Genomic DNA, 20,849 nt, shown 5'->3' with positions numbered 1-20,849 from the left:
CAAGGACCGGACGGCTTCCGCTGAGCTGGAGGCAGGGGAGCGCCCGGGCGGCGGGGGCCTCTGGAGGGACCCAAGGGAGAGAAACAAAATAGGAGGGGAGGGTGGCGGGTGCTGACTATCACCCAAAGGACTGGCAAGCTGCAGCTCGCCGAGTAGTTAACTCAGTTCGGAAGGCGCTGATTCCTCGGCAAGGCAGCGGCGAGGCCGGCGAGGGGGCCTGCGGCGCCCCTTTCGGGGGGTGGTTAAACGTCACTGCCTGCAACAACCAGAGGAAAATGGTTGGTTTGGGGGTGAAAGCTTCTGTCGCCTGATATCCCTGCTTCCCTGATATCGGGCCTTTTACACCCAGGGAAACCGGGAGACCTCGAGCCCTGATGGGGAGATAGGGCGAGGGGCCCTGAACACTGGGATGCGTGGCGCGGCGCTGGCCTGCGGGTCTGTGATTTTGGGAACAGTGCCCGGCGCAGAGGCCCGGTTCTCATCCCAGCTCTGCCATGGCCCCTCTCCTGCCCTCCTCGGCCTCGGTTTCCCATCTGTGAACGGAAGATGATAAAAATTAAACTTACCCAACACAGGGGTTTGTGAGGCTCAAAGGAGATCATGCAGACGAATGCATTTAGAAGAACAAAAACCATCATTATTTAAGGTTTCTGATCCCTAGTGACCTTAGTAACCATGTGAAATATAGGCAGATACAAATGCTCTTGCATAAACGGTAAGAACCACAAGTCCCAACTATTAAAAACTCCTCAACAGTGAAATTTTTACTTGCAGGGGAAAGAAAGGAACATGCAGTTGAGATCCAAAAATATAAGGTTCCATATGGGAAATTTAAATACTCAAGAGTGTCTTAAGGATTTTACTATATAGAATTTAAACAGCTCGCTCTTCAGGAAACCAATGGAATAGTCATTACGATCCCCTCAAACATTTGGAGAATGAAGTAGAAGCCAAAAGACTTATCTAGGAGCCTACTCAGAACCACGTCACAAGCGGAATCACAGAATTCTGGAATCTGACAGTGGCCCATAGCATCCCTGGACGCCAGCCCCTATTTAGAATGTGTGAACACCTCCACGAGTCTACGGGAGGGGATATTCCCTACCCAAGAACAGATCTACCTGCTGGGCCTGTTCTGATCTCCACAGAAGCAGGCCGCGGGCCCCTGGCCATTGACTGAGCACCATGAGAACTAAGCTGCCCCCACTTCAGAGTCCCAGGACCTGTCCCCAACGGCATTTACTCACAGCCTGTAGAGCGGGAGCAGAACTGCCGGGAGAGGACTGAGGCTAGCTGACCAGAGGTGGGGCCCCTGGCAGGGCAGACACAAGTTCGAGTTGGGAATTTCAGTTCTTCTGGTTATCTCCTAAAAGTCCACTTTGATGCGCAGAGGCCCTGCGCAGGTCCTCGTGGCCTCGTCCTCCTCTTCCTCCCCCCCTCCCCCTCTCTTACTCTCTCCCTGGCCAGGAAGGGTCACGTTCACTATCACAGCCTGCGTGTTTCTGCTTCCCCAGTGGTTTTGTCCTGATTTGTTCTGCTTCTTGGGCTTTTCTTCCCCTTGAATCACATGATACCAGGAATCTTTGTGATGGTCCCCCAAAGAGAGCCAGAATCTTTGATGTAAGCCTTGATCCATATCTCTTCTGAATCCTCCATGCCCAGTGGGTTGGTCAGCATTTATTGAGCACCACTGTGTGTGCACTTGCCTGGAGGCAAGAAAGACTCCTTCCATTCTTCCCCAAGGGCAGAGAATGCTCATCTGATCGGTCATTATTGCAGGATGCTGACTGGTCTATGTTTGCAGGTGGGTGTGGTCGCTGTACATAAAAGGTGGCCTGGGGTGCGGCTGGCCAGTCCCCCTCTCCCCACTCCCAGGGCAGATGCAGCCCACTGGCCCAGCCTAAGGCAGTCTCCCCTGTATTTCCACACGACTAATCAGAGCACCAGATAAAAAAACGTAGGGAGCATGAGCCTGGGCCCTGCGTTTCAGCCCACCTGGCTCCAGTTCTCTGCTTGGAGTTTGGGATCCAAGCCCAGTTTCCCATAAGTACAATTTGCCTTTCTCCCTCTGTGTCTACTTCTGCGACTTTGTGGATAGGTTTGCATTAGCTTCCTAGAGCTGCTATAACAAATTACTGCAAACTGCATGGCTTAAAACAAAGGACATCTATTTGCTTACAGTTCCAGAGGCTAGAAGTCAAGGTGTGAGAAGGGTCATGTTTCTTCTGAAGGCCCTAGGGAACAATTTGTACCCTGCCTGTCTCCTGGCTTCTGCAGGTTGAAACCTTGGCATCCCTTGGCTTGTAGCTGTATCACGCCAGTTTCCATACCCGTCTTCACACAGCATCTTCTCTCTGTGGTCTCCTTTGTATCTCTGTGTGTTTCCAAATATTTCTTTCTTTATAAAGATACTAGTCATTGGATTTAGGGCCCACCCTAATCCAGTATGATCTCATTTTGATTATATCTGCAAAGAGCCTATTTCTAAATTAGGTCACATGTACAGGTACCAGAGGGTAGGACTTCAACATACCTTTTTAGGGAAAACAATTCAACCCATGACAGGGTTGCTATGGGCAGAGTAGGAATTAGGTCCTTCTGGTTCCCCCAGTCATAACATGTAATAACACCTCAATACTGCCAAGGTCTCCAATCATTAGCACCCATCCTCCAGGGGAGACAGTTCAACCGAAGGTTAGAACAGCCCTACTATAGAATAAGAGGTGTCTTAAGTTTTATTACAGGGTTAGGTAAAGCCTCATGCAAAGAGTGGAGTTTAAGATGTCCCTTCACATATATTGAGGACTCCATAGAAATTTGGAAATGTGCAGGCAGGTATTCCAGGCAGAAGGAACTTGGGAGTGTTGGGGAAGAGTTAAAGAACTCCATCGGGCACTGGTTACATGAATGTTGACAATGGAAGAACAGTCTAGAAAGTTAGGTAGGCCCCATAGGTTGGAGTTCTCAAAGGCTGAGTCAAGGAGTTTTACCCAGTTGAGTAGACCACCTGGGAGCCATTGAAGCTCTTGCACAGAGAGGGCTGTGGTCAGCACTCAGCTCTAGAAAGAAGACACTGACTGACACAGGCAGGATGGATTGGAGCCAGACGAGACACGCTCAGGGGAGATCAGCTGGGAGGCTAGGACAGTAACTCAGGCACGCAAAGCCTGGGTACGGCAGTGGGTCTAGAACAGAGGCCACAGGTGGGAGAGAAAGTACAGACCTGGACGACTAGAATCCCTAGGAAAAGATAAACAGGACGGTGGAGGGTTGCTCAAAGATGCTCTCCCAGAAAAGTCTCCAGGAGAACAGGGGTGCCCTCTACAGAAACTGAGCAGTCAGGGAAGGTAGGCCTGGTTTGCAGAAAGCTGGGCTTGACCACTGCTCCAACCTCCCCACCACCCGTACCACTACCCCCAGAATAAGCCATCAGTCGGTGCCTCTGCACGGGTTTTGTCAATATCTGGAATGTCCTTTCCCTAATCTCCCTCCTCCTTCCCAACTGGTTAACTCACTTATTCTTCAGCTCCCATGCAAGCATTGTCTTCTCCTGAGCTCCAGTCCCAGCTTAGTTAAATGCCCCACCTGCCACCCCCATAGAACCTCTTGCTCACCTCCATCCTAATGCTTGTGCTGGGTGTACTACAATTATTGGCCACTTGACTCTTTCCCATTCACCCATATGCCTTTGAGGACAGGGGTTTTGTACATTCAACACACACATAATGATGTTTATTGAACAACTATTATGTTCTAATTCCCAGATGCTGAGTACACACTGTGTGGCAAAATGCAGCCCCTTCCCCAAGGAATGCCCAGTGGAGGAAGGAGGGGACCAGTTAAACAGAAACTGTTGACACAAGGGAAGCCATCTCTTCTTTGAGATTTTCCCCCCACCCCTGGCAGGACCTGGCCCAGAACAGACTGTCAATAAATGATGGCTGAACATGAAGTAAAGGCAGGACATGCTGATTTCAGAGCAGTGCAGGACCTCCAGAAGACAGCAGAGAATGCTGGGCTGGAGCTCAGGAAAGAGGACCACATAAACGATAGACATTTCTAGAATTCTGCTCACTCACCTGTAAATTAACGAGTTGCCTCAAACCTGCCATGTTCCCAGAACTGAGAGGGAACATGAGAAAAATGAGTGAGATGCCTCCCTCTGCATTGCTTCTGTGCTCCTGACACTACTCCTTCTCCAAACATATCCTGTTTAGGAAATTAGGACATCGAGTCTGCCTGTACCCTAGGGCCAAACATGAGTTGAATGGAAAGCACTTACACTACATAATGTTCCCGTTCAAGGAAGCAACAGAGTCAACTGGGAGAAGGGAGGCTGCTTCCATGTGGTGTCTCAAGCAGCAAATTATATCTCCAGGCCCCAGATCAACCAATAAATTTATTTTTTCCTAATTCAATGTGGTACTCCAGCTCTACCTAAGAATGCCTGTGGTACCAAGACAATCAAATGTAGATCCCAGAGTGACGTCAAAATTGAAAAGAGCTGATCTGGGCATAGTTTCTGCTGGTCCAAAAAAAAAATTATCCAAATTTCCACTCAAAAGCTCCCCTTCTGGATCCTTGAAGGAAGCAAGCCTAGGTGAGCGCTCCTTTACTATCCATCATCACTTCTGAAACACTGCATCAGTTTTTTTGGACAAAATTACTGCTGCACACAGTTTCTAGTTGTTAGGAAACAATCATAAGTAAACAGGCCCACTACACAGTTGGATCGTGTGGCTTGGCTTTGGGTGTTTCTGGACTCCCCATTCTGAGTTCTTTCCCCGCCCCATCCCTACCCTGTTGTGGCTGTGACCTTCAGCTCCGTCCTCCAGTGAAACTGCCATCTTCTAGAATGCAGACCCGAGGGCAGGACTGTGTCATTTTACTTGCTGCTTCATCTCCAGCTTCCTCTCCCAACAGCAGCCCCTTAATAAGTATTTGAATTCCACAAACTTTTTGAGCACCCCTCCTGCATAAGAGATAAATATGTATTGGCTTTGCTTCCTACTTTCAGACCCGTCCCCATGCTTAGGACACAGTCCGGAAGGGATGGCCCAGTTTTCTGCCTACCAAGGAGACCCCCGCTTCTCTGCAGAAGAGCCAGGGCCGGCTGCAGGTGTGGCTGCAGGTGTGGCTGCAGATGTGCTTCTTAGGGCTTCACACAGCACAAGGCAGCCAGGGCAGCCCTTCCTGGCCAGCTGCACACCCGGAACCCGCCTGCCTTCACCTCCCCGGGTTCCCCCCCACCCCGCCCCAACCCCCCGTGCTCCCCTCCCTCTGGGAAGGTTCCAGGCACCTTCGGCACCATTGCAGAGAGCAGCAAGTGGAATGGCTTCTTTAGCAAACCGGAACACTTCGGCCACCCAAATTACTTCCACCTTTGCTTCAGACAACAAAGCATGACAGCAGAACTCCTCTTCTTCATTGAAAGAGATGCTGGTGCACATTCCGTCGTGACACACAGAGGGACCGAGAGGCAGGCGCACAGCCAGGAGGCTCCGTGCCAACCCTAGCCCGGGCACGTACTTCTGATGGCGTTGGGGAAAGTTCCTCATCTCCCTGCCTCGATTTTCTCACCTATAAAATGGAGATGATATTAATAGTTCTGCCTCTTTGGCTTGTGGTGAGGAGTATGTGAAATAAAGCACTTGGAAAAGTAGTACACAATAAAAATTAACCTCTATGTTAGTATCCTTAATTACAATTCAGAAAGGGCCCTCTGGAAGGATGCTTACTCCAAGTTACACACACACACACACACACACACACACACACACACACACACACACACACTCCCTTTCCTCAATTTAAGGCGCCCAGTTAAACCTTACCCCTTCCATCCAGGAGATGCCTCCCCATTTCATCACTTCACCCTTGCCAAATTCCATCCTCTCTCCCTTCACCCACAAAGATGACCTTAACACATGCCCTCCTGTATGTGCATATTAATCAGAACAGCCTAACTGCTGTAACAAACAGCTCTCCCCACCCAGGCTCAGCTGCTCAACACAACAAAGCTTATCTTTCTCTCATGTCACAGTCAATGTGAGTCAAGGGGAGGTGCATTCTGCTCCACAAAGTTATTCAGGGACCCAGGGGTTTCCAGTGGCTCCACCATCTTCTAGGACCCCTCAGGTCCCTCTCTGGATCTTCTGCAGCCGCAGATGGGAAGGAAGCATGTAGAGGTCCAAGGTTCTAGGGCCTCACCCAAAGCAGCGTTCATCCCTTTGGCCCACCTGCCATCAGCCAGATGTACTGGATCTGCTTCCTTCTTCCCACGCAGTCATAGGACCAGCTGACTATAACTGCAGCTCAGAAATAGAGCCGTTCCATGTGTTCACAGGGAAATAAACCCAGTTGGATGAACACACCTCATTTTCTCTGCTCCCTACTCTTTCTGAAACAGGGGCTTCTCCAGAAGGGAACTCAAATTTAGTTGCTCCAGCGCATTCTCAGAAAACAGGTACAAAACAGAATTCCATATATTTTCCTTCAAATCCTATGGCAGATAAGTCTCATCCCACATGGGTAGCAGATGTGGGGGAAAGAAGGTGGTCTTTGGAATGGAACTGAGCTCTCAGCGTTGTCTCTTACTTGGGCAGACCTGCCTCTCTGCCTCTGCTCCCCCTTGAGAACTGGAGACAATATACAAAGGGCGGCCATCAGTGAAATTTTCTTTGGCCTTCCTTCCCTTCCTCTCCGATCCCCCAACCATGTCACTCCAAGCCCACAGACAAAGCCAGAGTAAGGGAGACAAGGAAGCTGGGGTGGTTTTTTCTGGCTGCTGTGGACATTCTGGTTTGCTCTCCAGCGGGTCAACGGGGCTGACTCAGCCTCAGTAGTTGGACAGAGGGGAGAGGTCAGGACAGTCCGTGAATATCATTAACTGGTGCAAAATCTGGAAATCCAAATCCCTCTCCGCCCCAAGCCACGCCGGCTTGAGCCTCTTCATTCCCGGACGCTACCCCCATCCCACTCGCCCACACTTCGTACTCGGCTCATCCAGATGGTCTGTCGATGCTGAGAGCCAAACAGCACGGGGACGGGGACGTGGTTGTTTCGTAAGCTCCTGCAGACTCTGTCCCTAATTGCAAACCCATCTGGGGCATATTCTGAAACAAGAGGCTTTTCGCTCACCACTGGTACCTCAACATACAAACAAGCAGAAATCAGGGTTATGCTTTCTTCCTCATGCCACCCTCTCGAGCTCCTCACTCACCTTGCTTTAAAACAATTACTAGGGGAAACAAAAGGCAACACCCACCTGTGCGCCCCTGGTAGCGCCACCACCTTCCCTCCGCGGCGGCGGGCGGCGGTGGGAGCAGGAGTCATTGCTCTCCTAGCAACGGGAACTGGCCCAGCTGCACACAGTTGGATTACACCAGCCAGCGGCCGGGGGCGGGTTGCTAGGAGAACCCCAACCTGAGCTTCAATTTGCAACTTTTCTTCACTGACACAGATTTTTTTTTTTCCAGCTGCAAACAGACACACACCCGTCAGCGGGAGCCACAACCCTGGGCCCAACTGGGAAATTCCCAGCCTCAGAAAAGACTATATTGCGCCTCTTTTTTCTTTCTTTTTTTTTTTTTTCCCGCTCTTGAACTTCAGACGGAGCCAACAACCAAGCAATGTGCAGATAAACAAGCAAAGTGAAGAACACTGAACAGCACTGAGGAAGCATCTGCTGTTACCAGGCACTGTCCTAGGCACTGGGGAAAAAAAGACTCTGCCCCGGGGGAGCTTACATCTGGAAAGGGAGGGTGATAAACCACTAAGCAGACATATGTAAGCTGTCAGGCAGTGATAAGTGCAATGCAGAAAAAGAAAAACAAAAGCAGGGTGAGGGAGTTTGGACCCCGGGCAGGGGAGAACAGGAGACCCGTTTGAAACATGGAGCATCATTCAAATAGAATTTGAATGAAAAACAAATAAATGAACATACCTAGGCACTTTACCCCAAAAGCACAACAAAAATCCTCACTTAGTTAAAGATCTGCTTAATCATGATGAATCAAGGGCAGGAGAGATGCAGTTTGTAGAAGTCTAATTAGCATTACTTGACACAGCCAGGCAAGTTTGTACAGTCTCCTGGCTTGTGCATTCTTCAGAAGCGAATCCATGCTGCCAGCAGCCTCCTTGCTGGCCTTCCCGCTTCCACCCTGGCCCCTCTCCCGTTCACTCCAGCCCTGCAGAGGTTCCCAGATCTTGACCCACAGGACCTACCTGACCGGCTTTACCCTATTCTGTTCTGATCTCATCTTTAAGGCCACTCTCTCTGAGCCCAGTCCTGCCTGCCTCAGGACCTCTGTACTTTGTGCTCCCTCCACCTGGATAGTCCTCTCAGCCATCTGTTTGGCTCTCTCCCACATGCCTTACTCAAATGTCACCTTTTCAGAAAGGCCAACCTTGAATACCCTATAAAATAAGGCTTCCCTGTCATTTTTTGTCCCCTCAGCCTCCCTTTTTTGTCTTCAGAACACTTATATTAAATAAGCATATCTTTGTTGATTGTCTCCTCTCCTAGAACACCAGGCGTGGGGACCCAGTTTTGATCACTCTCTATCCCTGGGCCTGCGAACAGAAAAGGACTCAGTGATGAATAGCCGTGGCAGCACACTGCTCACACAAGTAGATAACAGGCAAAGATCTGGCATGTAATTTCCCTGGCTCCAGGCCCCTGCCCATGACCCCCCTCCCGCCCGCCACCATTCCCATCACAGGCCGGGAATAAGACCCTGTGTCCAACCCCACCCCAGCTGTGGGCAGGCATCCAGCTGGTCTACCCCCAAGCTCCTCTCTTCAAAGGTGAGGGCACGCAGGCAACCAGAGGGAAAGGGGCCCTTCTGCATTCCCGCACAGCCCCAGATCTTCCCAAACAGTAAAACATGTTTATCATCAGGGAAAGTCGGATTGATTAGTAGGCTAATAGGATGTGGGGCTATTCTTCAAAAGGGATACAATCTAAAATTTCACAGTTAGAAATAAGACCCTAGAATAGATAATACCCTCGGAAAAGGTAATGGGGCAGTAATCCTCAATTTTGCTGAAGTGTAAATGGCCGGTAAGGTATTGGAGACTGCAACGCAAACAAAGACAGGACTGTGCAGAGGCTGGGAAATTTTACTAACGAAGAGAAACGAAATATGGAAGAGGTGGGCAGAGTCAGAAAGACAGGTTTCTTTGTCTTCCTTAAAACTTAGCTTGCCAGGAGGACAAGGAGGTATCTCAGGTCTTCTCAAGGGATCCTTTTAACACTCAGACCCCCGGCTCCTCTGCTCAGAACCCTCCAGCCACTCCCTTGTCAGGAGGAGCAAAGCTCCGAGGGCCCAGACCACGGGTTCTCCAGACACTTCACTTATGCTCACTCCCCCTGCTGCTCACCTCACTCCTTGCTGACCTTAAATGTCACTCATACTCCTCCTCCAGGCCTTTGCTGTTGCTGTTCCCTCTGCCTGGAATGCTGTTCCTTCCTTCAGAGATCCCTGTCACTAAAATCGCACCTCGTCAGGCCTCCCTGACCCGCTTTGCCCCCTTCACCTCCTCCCTGCACTCTCTACCCCTTTCCTTTTGCTGACAAAAGGTCTACTTTTGTCAGCAGACCGAGCTGCAAAGCGACCAAATCATTCATTGGGGGTTTTAGAATTGCAATTTGGGGAGCAGAGATTCAGGTAGCAACCCAATGTGTCCCATCTTAGGGTTCCCAAGCAAAGATTTTTAAAGAAAAAGAAGATTACATAAATTGTTTGTGGGGAATTATGATTAGTGGATGTTGGGACTTTCCAAATGTCCCTCGGGTTGAGACAGTTTGCTGATTTCTCTATCTTGTAGTTTGTTGGTGTGTCCAGATGTCCTTAGAAATGGTGCGGCTTTCGGGTGTGCCTGCCTCAGCAGTTTGTGCTCTCTGCTGAGACAAACAGTAGAGTGACTTCCTCAATGGCCTCCCGACTCCATTGTAACTCCCTCTTGTTTCATCTCTGCTCTCACCTTGCTAACTTTTTCCATAGCACTTACGACTGTCAGGCACGATGTATCCGCCCACTCGCCGTCCGCCTTTCTGTGCTAGAGTATGAGCTCCATGAGGGCAGGGGACTTTGGGTCGTGTGTTGGTGGCCGCTATATTCCTAGCCCCCTGAGCAGTCCCTGCCTGTATTAGGTGCTCCGTAAACGTTCATCAGCCAATGGGAGCTGCCTCGGCCACACCGTGGCTGGTGAGCCCTGCAGCTGCTGGAGAGGGGTGGTGTCCACAGGCTCAGGGGAGGGAAGCACCAGGCTTCAGCTCCCTTTCTGCCCTGGGCAAAGGGAAGGCCCTGCCTGGGGCGCTACCCCTGTTCAGCAGAGCCCAGCGAGCCTCCCCAGCCTCCTAGAACCTCCCCACCACGGGCTGGGGAGGGGAATCAGGTGGGTCCCTTGCCCCTGCCCTGCAGCCCTCTGCCTCTCAGCCTGGGGCACGGGGAGCCAGGTGGGTTCAGCCAGAGCCCACAGCGCCCGGAAAACGGATCTCTAGACTGTGATCGATGCTCCTTTTATCCGGGGTATGGACAGATGAGCAAAAAATATATATGGGTAAAAAAATAAATAATAGGGGAGAGAAAAGGTAAAATAAATTGGGTAGATGGAAATACTAGAGGTCAATGAGAGGGAGGGGTAAGGGATATGGGATGTATGAGTTTTTTCTTTTTTCTTTTTATTTCTTTTTCTGGAGTGATGTGAATGTTCTAAAAAATGTTCATAGTGATGAATACACAACTATGTGATGAATACACAACTATGTGATGATATTGTGAGCCGCTGATTGTATGCCATGTATGGAATGTATAAGTGTGAAGATTTATCAGTAAGAATATTTTTTTTTATTAAATTTTTTTTTTCAAAAAAAGACATCTCTGGAGCTATCTTGTCTCCTTTCACCACACAGCTGGCGAGTGCAGCTGGCATTGTCCTCTAATGTTCCACCTTCCTTAAATGCTCCACATCAGGGCAGGTGGGTTCCAATCGGGTCCAGCCAAGGTGGGAGGTGGAGATGTCTAACCCTCCTTCAAGTGCTTCTGCTTTGAGAAGCTCAGATAGAGACGGGGAAGGGGTGGCAAGGAAGTAAGCTTCCTTTACATTTCTTTTTATCTGATTATTAGTATAATTCCTCAGCAACTAATTCTCCGGTTGGTTGTGGGGACTGAGCTCAGGGTATCTTTGATAATGTGGGAAAAGCAACGAGCCCTCAGTAAGCACTCACTCTCCCCCCACTGACTTCCTCACGTGATGACCTTGTGCAAATCCCTTTGCCTTCTAGACTCGGTCGAGGGTTAGCAGAGCTGGCCACTGGCCCTACTGCCGCACAAGACCCAAACACAACAATACATGTGAAGGTCACCTTGAAATGACTGTAACACACAAGTGTGTTCAGTAAAGAACAATGCAGAATAAGGAAAATGAAACAAAACCTTTGGTTAGGCAGGGGCCAGCAACCTTCTTCCATGTAGGACCAATAGTAAATATTTTGGGCTTTGCAGGCAATCCTTGCTCTGCCGTAACTCCTCAAATCTGCTGTTGTGGCATGAAAGCATGGCCACGTTCCCACCAAACTTAATTCAGCAGCACAGGTGGCGGGCCGGATTTGGCCCACAGATGGGTAGTTTGCCCATTCCTAGGTGAGAAGATAACATATTTAAAGAATGAAAAGAGAATGTGTACTGCCTGTCTGAGAGAGGAGACTTAGCCGCCAAAAAAGAGGTTAGATGTGACATTTTAGTTCCCACAAGTGCTAGGAGTGGGTCAAGGCAGGTCTCTGGGCTCAGAGACACAGACCCAAAATAAGGGAAGAAGACAGAGTGCCCTGTGGAGTGCCACGGGACACACACCGATTGCTTATGGGCTCTAGGCACCGATCTTACAGATGGGGAAACTGAGGCACAGAAAGACCAAGTGATTTGCCAAAAGAATCACAACAAACAGAAGCAGGACTCAAGTCCAGCCAACCTGAGTACAGAGACTGAGCTGGGACCTCTGGTTCCACGCCTGCCAGGACAGGGGCCCGGTCACTTGAGCCAAGAGGCCAGCAGGGGTCAAGGCTGCCAGAGCTGGACATCCAAGGACAGATCTTCAGGTGTCCAGAGCCCCAGGGGTAGGACTAGGGACAGAGGGCCTGGAGAGAGACGGTGGACAGCAGAAACGCATCCCTGACCTGGGGCTCCCCACTGAAGCATCTTTAGGGGAGGGGCTTCATTAACGCCCCCTCCCACAAAACCAGGACATAGGAACACTTTTCCCGCAAAAGTAGCCAGGACAGACGGGTGCATCTACGCTGAGTTAACAGAGGTTTGATGGGTTATAGGCATCGTAAATAAATAATTAACAAAGAAACATTCCGGGAATCAGTTCACCAGGATCGCAAAGAAATAAAAACAGAAACAAGGTCAGTGTGCTAATGGCGAGGCGCTAATTGTGCTCTGTAATATAACTTCACCCTTGTTGGCCTGTCATCTTCACACTTCATTGAAAATCCATTAAAACAATTGCCAGGCCATTAACCCTGACTCTCAGACAGACGCTTCCCTGGGGCTCAGTTTTGTGACTATACAGTCCCTTCATTAATACTAAGTGTATTTGCTTGAGAGCGGGGATAACAGTGATTATATACCACTAGTTAAATGGGGGGGGGGGGGGCGCGCTGAGGATACGATCTTTTCTTTGCTGCTTTTTAAATTTTTCAATACAAGTGGACTCACCCCCATCCGGCCAGATAATAATTAATTTAAATTTTAAAAACATGTAGAAGGTTGATTGCTCAATCTATAAAGGAATTCGCCAAAGGACACCTTAAATAGTGAGCTCCCAGAGCAATCAAAATTATTTGACTTATAAAATTTCAATTTGCTCGCATTTTTTTCTGTTTTACTTGGCTCTAGCATAAAGGTTATATTTGAAAGAGAAACACAACTGCTTATTAATACTCTAGTGGTTGGTGAGCGGGGACCAAAGGCCTGCATTCACAAACACAGTGGCCAGAAGGCACATTTTAAGGACACCTTGAAATTCAGTCACAAAGCTTAGGATAAGGCTCTGACATGCCAGGACACATGGGGCCGACATGGGAACCAACAGGGACACCAGTTAGAGATGGGCAGGCCCTGCGACCAGACCGGCTTTCAGAGCTCCTGCAGTCAACACGGCTTATGCAGACTTGTTATAAAGCCTGGAAGGATATTAAACAACCAGGGGGTGACCCTTCCCGTAAGACATCTGCTATGATTGTTCTTAGACATCCAGCTCCTACCGCCTCAACCTCTGTTGGTTTCTTGGCCCAAGTGGTTTTCTCTTTTCATAATTCATCATCTTACATTGCTCTAGATTAAAAACGAGTCCAATGAGCCTGCAATGTCATCTTTAGGGTTTGGTGGGGCGAAGGCAACGAAGACTGCGTGATCAATTGAGTTATTAATGTGTCACTAGTTGTTGCTAGGAACTGGATTTTGCAAATGATTTATTCTTTTTGTTACTTTTTAAGAGCAAACTCAAGGTTATCACGCACGCTCACTTGCATTTTCTTATGCTTTTGTGAGTTTGAGAGAAAGGTGTGGAGTGGACACATGCCAAGAATTGCCCAGTAACCTGGCTGGAAACGCAGGCATGTGTCCCATTTGTGAGCATCCAAACAAGAAACAAAAGCCACGTCAGACAGCAGCCCCCAGGCTTTAGTACATCACACACCTGCAAATATGTCCACGCAAAATATAGGGATGTGAAGGATGGCAAATGTGTCTTTACTTGCAAGATATGAACACTTGATCAATAAACTGTCATCTGTTATAACCATCACTCCATAAAAGAATAAGTATATTAACACCAGCAAGTCAGAAGGACAGTCTCCAAGCATCCTCTCAAAAAAGATAGCTGGTACTCATACGTCGGTATTATAGCCACAAAACATTGCCCATATTTTTCACATTGTGCTGCAGATCGGTAAAAGTTTTCTCGTGGACGTGCAAACTTCAGGGCAGTAACAGAGACAGAGTTTGGAAACTGCTGCCTTTGACCTGTGCTGTCCAATACAGCTGCCACACATGGCCACTGGACGCTTGGCACGTGGCTGGGCTGAACTGAGACGCACTATAAGAGTGAAAAACATTCTAGATTTCAAAGACTTAGTACAAAAAGAAAAAGAATTCAAAATACCCTCATTGGTCATTTTTATATTATTTACATGTTGAAAAGATACTTTTTTGGATATGTTGGCTTGATTAAAATACAACATTAAAGTGAAAACTAGGACATTTTAAATGACAGGTGGCGCACATTATATTGCTATTGGACAATGCTGCTGAAATGATCAGTATCAATTGGAGAATGTTAGAGGTAGATTATAGCTTCTGATCACATAAATATACATCCTATATATTTAGCAATGCTGTGCCAAATAAATAGGATTTGAATTTATGTTCTCTTGCAGGGAAGGGGAGTTATGAGTACAAGAACCTCAATTTTCGCTGCTAACTGGTTTTAGGGTGACTCTTATTTGCTGTTCGGGGCTGTACAGTTGATACCTATTTTGGCCACCAGAGGGCAGTGGTATACACAAAATGGGAGCATTGAACCAGACCATTAACCAAGAAGCCCTTCTCCCCTCCCACGGTCCTGTATGCCTAGAGATCTAGCTGGAATCGGAGCTGGGCTTTAAAATGTGAGACTCGGACAGGAGTTGCAAAGCAGGGGGTCCATTCTATGAGAGAAATCAGGTGTTGAAAGACTCAGGCTGTAGGGCCACAGGATGTGTGACCTGACGCAAATTGTCGGGTTCCTAGATCGTCCCCTATAAAACAAGGAGGTGGAACCACAGGAACTTTAACGTGGCTCCCAACCTCCACATTCCATACTTTCCAAAGTAAACCCTGCGGGCACCATGTTAGGGAAGCTTTAATGGGGAGTTTAGAGTAATAATTATACAACTCCTGGGCACAACGGTGTAAGCTAATGCTTTCATGGCCCCCTTAATCATAATAGATAAAATGCAAAAATAAAAAGTTTAAAGTCATGCCACTGCTCAAATAGATGAACGTCTCCAAGGGTCCGAGCTGCAGAACACAGGAACACAACTCCGTCAGCAGGGGTGGCGCTGCAGGACGCTTGGGGTCCAGGTCAGCACGCTGCAGTGATCAGGAACTTCCCTCTCGTGGTGAGATGGGTTCTGCCATGGGAGGAAGTGTCCCCAAGCTTGCAGCTGAGTGGGGCTCCCACACCCACACTCCAGGGGTGAAAAGAGCCATTGCACGCTGTAGCCAGTGCTGCAGTTTTATGCGCAGTCTCTGATCTGCAATCAAGGCGTAGCCTTGCACCGTGATGGGATGGGGCAGCAATATCCCCAAATCATGACAGCACACATACCTGAGCCGACAACAGAAAATCTAGTTCCAAGCTGGGGGTTCAGTGAGCCAAGAGAAAGCAGCTGAAAAATCACTAGGCTGGAAGGAGTGAGTACAGAGACCAACATTAACAATAATAACTCCCCCAATAGAGAGAGGAAGATATGGAGTCAATGTTGCAATTTAAAATATGCAACAGTAGGTACTGAATTCACTTCAGTGAAGCAAAAATAGTAGGGCAATCTAATATTGACTTTTAGAATAAGAGTTCATTAAATATTCAGTACATATTTTAAGTACCTACAATTCCCTAGCCACTGTTTTAGGCGTATAATAATAAATAATAATAAAAAGAAGTGACTAGTTTCATGGAACTTACATTCTAGTGAAAGATACAATTTTTAAAAATTATGTAACATGATGCCAAGTGGTGACAGTTCTGTGAAGAAATGTTCGGGACCCTCAAAGATTTAACAAAATGACAAAATCATCTATAGAACAATAAGATATGAAACAACAAATAGGCAAAATAAAACAAAAGCAAGTTATATGAAGCAACCAGTTAGAGATTCTGGAAATGAAAAATACAGGCATTGAAATACATAAACTTGGAAATATTGAATAAACTCTATGAAATCATAATGGAAAGGAGAGTCATTTAGAAGGCAATATTGAAGAATTCACCCATAAAACAGCACAAAGAGAGAAAATGCAATTTTAAATACATAAACAAGCAGGCTATGAGTTATAAATGATAGACTGACCCGCACTAACAGACTGCTTACAGGAATTCCAGAAGGAAAGGAATAGAGGAAATAAGAAGTAATGTTCAAAGTGATAATAACCTGAATTTTTACAGGATTAAAGTTATAAATTCTCAGCACTAAGAATTCTAGACAATGGATACAAACGAACTTGCCTTTTCTCTATGATGAATCTAGTTGTCCATTCATGATAGTGAAACTGCAAGACACATAAGGAGAAAGAATTTTACCAGAAAGAACAATACCGATTACCCACACAAAAAAAGAAAAAGCTATGGTGCGGCTCTCATCAGCAACAGATGCCAGAAACATGGGCGTAACCCTTATAAACCAAGAGAAAGTCACTGTCAGCACAGACTTTTATACCCAGCTAAATTTTTATTCATTCAAGAGTAAAAGGAATATATATACCTTTTCAGGCATATGATGACTAAAAGAAATTACAGCCCATAGGTCCAGGGTAAAAGAATTGTTAAAGAATGAAATCAAAAGGTAAATTACAAATTTAGACTGAGTAACAAAAGCACTACATATCTAAGAAATAATAATAATGACTATGCTGCGGTGCTTCCGGCTATGAGCCAGACGTTATATTAGACCTTCCCAAGAAGACACTTCTCAGCCCTATAAAATCAGGTTATGAACTCATATCATTAACCCCTTTGTAAGGAGGAGAAAACGGTTTGCTACAAGGCAACCGCACGTAGACAGATGAAAAAGGAGGCCCAGGTGGAATCGCACCGCCCTTTGGGAAAAAGAATAGATGATCTGCGCCGGATACAAACAATTATTGGATAGGGAGAAAGTGGACGACGTTTTAAGTCTAAAGTGTTTCACACTGGTGTCTACCCTGGGCCTCACGCACCTCTCCCTGCAGATCTGCCCACTGTCCCTCAGACCTGGGCCTCATTTTAAATACTACAGTGTCAAAAACACCTGCCCAACTGCTTAAAAAAAGTTGAAAAAGCAATCAGACCTTGACTAGAGATATGAATGGAGTTGATCCGGATAGGACTAAGGTAAATCAGAATTTAGGGTCAAGAATATTGACTGTTTTAAAACTTCAACTTCGGTGTGAGACCAAAGGAAAAGATGTTTATGTGGTGCAAAAATATATATATATTTGGGTAGTGCATTTCCTAATTTAACTTGTATGGTCATTTTATTTTAACACCATAATTATATGGAATCCTGAATATGGCGTGAGATCTTGTTGGTTTGTACAGGTTAGTGTGATGCCCTGATATATTCCAGAGTAATTTGGAGAGTGGATAAAAAAAGCATTTGCAAAGTCCCCGTGGTGGGCTGGGGAGAAAGGAGGAAATACTAAATTTTCCCATCTGGGGAATTCCTGATATTCTTGCAAGCAGTGGGGACAACCAATTCAATAGGCTGAGCTCTTGATCTTGGGGTTCACCCCTATGAAACTTATTCCTGCAAAGGAGAAGCTAAGCTTATTTATAATTATGCCTAAGAGTCACCCTAGAGAACCTTTTTTGTTGCACAGATGTGGCTTCTCCCTCTAAGCCAACTCATCAGGTGAACTCACTGCCCTCCACCCTACATGGGACATGACTCCCGGGAATATAAATCTACCTGGCAATGTGAGACATGACCCCTGGGGGATGGACTCAAATCATAGAATTAAGAAAGACATTTTGATCAAAAGGAAGAAGAGAGAAATGAGATAAAATAATGTTTCAGTGGCTGAGAAATTTCAAACAGGGTCAAGAGGTTATCCAGAGGTTAGTCTTATGCATTATATAGATATCCTCTTTAGGGTTTGTGGTGCATTGGAGTGGCAAGAGGGAAGTGCCTGAAACCGTTGAGCTGTGTTCCAGGAGCCTTGACTCTTGAAGATGACTGTATTACTACAGAGCTTTTACAATGTGACCATGTGATTATGAAAACCTAGTGGCTGATGCTCTCTTTATCCAGGGTATGGACAGATCGAGCATAAAAATAAGAACTAAATAAATAATGAGGGGGGTGTGGATAAGGGGTAAAAAAGTTGGGTAGGTTATACCGGGGAAACCCCTGATACTGTGTCAAACATTAGGGGCACCAAAATCAACAGCCTTGATCTTGAGCCTTGCTCTTGTGAAGTTTAGTACGTAGCAGAGAAGCTTAGCCTATCTATAGGCATGCCTAAGAGTTACTTCTGAAGGACCTCTTTTATTGTTCAAATGTGGCCTCTCTCTCTAAGCCCAACTCTGCAAATGAAATCATTGCCCTCCCACCTACATGGGATATGACATCCAAGGGTGAAAGTCTCTCTGGCAGTGTGGGAGATGTCTCCCAGGGATAAGCCTGGCTCTGGCATCATGGGCTCAACAATGTCATCCGGACCAAAAAGGGGAAAAGAAGTGTAACAAATTATGTATCATAATTTAGTAGTCAAGAGGCTACTCTGGAGGTGACTCTTACATAAGCTTCAGTTAGACATTGCGACCTATCATAGCTTGCCAAACCTCACCCAAAACCACTCCTGCCAACCCTAAAGAACATCTAGGGCATTATACAATATTCTACAAAGGTTCTGGGCACTAGGGTAACTTTCCAGAAACCTACAACTTCCAGATGGGTCCTTGGACCAGGTAAGTCCTGAAATGCAGAGGGCCCAGCCTCTCCAGAGCATCAACTAGTTCCATCCCCCTATCCCACATATTATCGACAGCCCCTTCCAACATGAAAAAGTTAGAATGGGCATAGCCCAAATACCCCTAAAGAGTGGAATAGAAAGATCAAGGTAATGGTGGAGTTCTACAGAGAAGGTTAGGTTTAACTGCGAATATGATTGCTGAATGATTAAATTGATATTTCTTTTAGTCTCCATATCTTAGAGCAGCTAGAAGTAAAAACCTAAAATCGTGGAATTGTAACCCAGACCAAACTCTGAAATCTGTTCTAATTGTTGCAACGTGCTTTGAAATTTATTGCTTTTTTGTATATATGTTATTTTTCACAAAAAAGAAAAAAAAAGTCAGCTATATGATGATATTTTGAGCCATTGATTGTACACTTTGGATGATTACGTGGTGTGAGAATATATAATATACATCAATAAAAAATAAATACTTTTTTTTAATTGAGTAGATTGCAGTACTAGTGGTCAACGAGAGGGAGGGATAAGGGGTATGGAATGTATGGTTTTTCCTTTTTTATTGTTATTTCTTTTTCTGAAGTGATGCAAATGTTCTAGAAATGATCATGGTGGTGAATACACAACTATATAATGATGTTGTGAGCCCCTGATTTTATATTATGGAAGGACAGGATGTGCATGAGGATATCTCAATTAAAATATTTTAAAAAAAGAAAAAGAAAACACTTACCCAGCTTACAGCCAGAACTAGATTTCCAAGAGTAAATAAAGAGGTGTTTGCAGAAACCACACACTTAGACCTAAAGTTCTCAACCCTGGCTGGCACCCTGGAACCTCCTGGGGAGCTTTCAAACATACCAGTGTCCCCACCCCCAGCAAAGACTCACATTCCAAATGATCTGCGCTGTTGCCCCAACGCAAGACTTTTGTAAAGTTCTCCAGGGAATTCTACGGTGCAACCAGGCTGAGAACCACTGGCCTGGACCCGGGGAAGCTAAAGGGAAAATGTTCTTGTTGCTCCAACAAGCTGAATTTGGGCACTAAGACCCTGCCAGCCCCTCTCCACGGCCAGGGCAAACCTTAGAGCCCGCTGTTCTGGCAGCTTTGGGAGCTGGTTCGTCTTTCCGTGAAGGAAAAGCATGACTCTTCTGAAATCAGAAAAGAGGAAGTAAACAACACAGGTCAGCAAAATCGGCATTACTGTAGAAGTGGAGGCGGGGAGCTTTCTCTCCTGTGGAGACTGGCCAAATTAAGTCCAGAAGAGGAGGATTGAGGGCAGTGTGAGGAGACAGTTCAGATCCTCAATTGCCTCGTACTCTGTCCTGTTTGGGCAGCTGAGTGCTCCCTCTCTCCCTGCCCTCCCCAGAGAAGCCCTTTGCTTTGCTCTCCCTGGTACTTCTCCATCTGCAGTGCCCGTCCGCTCCCCCAGCCATCACCACCGCTCTGCCCCTGGTCATCCTCCCCAGCTTCCGGCCACGCTGCCAATGACCGACAGGGCTTCACCTCTGGTCGCAGGCTCCCTTCAAGCGCTACATGAGATTGCCTGCTCAACTGGCAAACTAATAATCCCTCAGAGTGTCCCCGCTTCTGTCCAGTAGCCCAAACTCGAAACCCTGGCGTCAACATTCTTGCCTCATCCTTCCCCAAATCCAAGAGGTCAGTGGACCCTGTCAATTCTCTCTCATCCTTCACACCCATCCCCTCCTTCCCTCCCACCCCCCGCAGCTGCCAGCGTGGCCTGAGACTCGGCCTCCATCTTGGTCTAGCTTGTTTCCCCACCTCACCCCCGTGTCCTATCACTCGACTCTTCCCAGGGCTGCTAAAAAACTCACTCTGAGACCCTGTGTGCACATGTCACTGCCCTGACCCTCTCAAAAGCTTTCCAGAGGCTTCCACTGCCCACAGGAGACCCTCTTTCATCTGACTCTGGCTACCCGTTCAGGCCCAAACTGAGTTCGCACGAAGTATGGGTCAGTTCACCAGGCACCGAAGTAGACATAGATTTATTAGGACTTACGAACAAGGGACAGTGTGTATATGATTTCAGAAGAGACATTCCACATAGTATGAAGACATAAGGCCTCCGGTATAAGCATTAAGGTGGCTTAAGATCTGATATTCTAC

The sequence above is a fragment of the Tamandua tetradactyla genome, chromosome 4 (assembly GCF_023851605.1).
Source record: "Tamandua tetradactyla isolate mTamTet1 chromosome 4, mTamTet1.pri, whole genome shotgun sequence".
In the NCBI taxonomy this organism is placed as follows: domain Eukaryota; kingdom Metazoa; phylum Chordata; class Mammalia; order Pilosa; family Myrmecophagidae; genus Tamandua; species Tamandua tetradactyla.
This window is presented reverse-complemented; position numbering follows the sequence as displayed.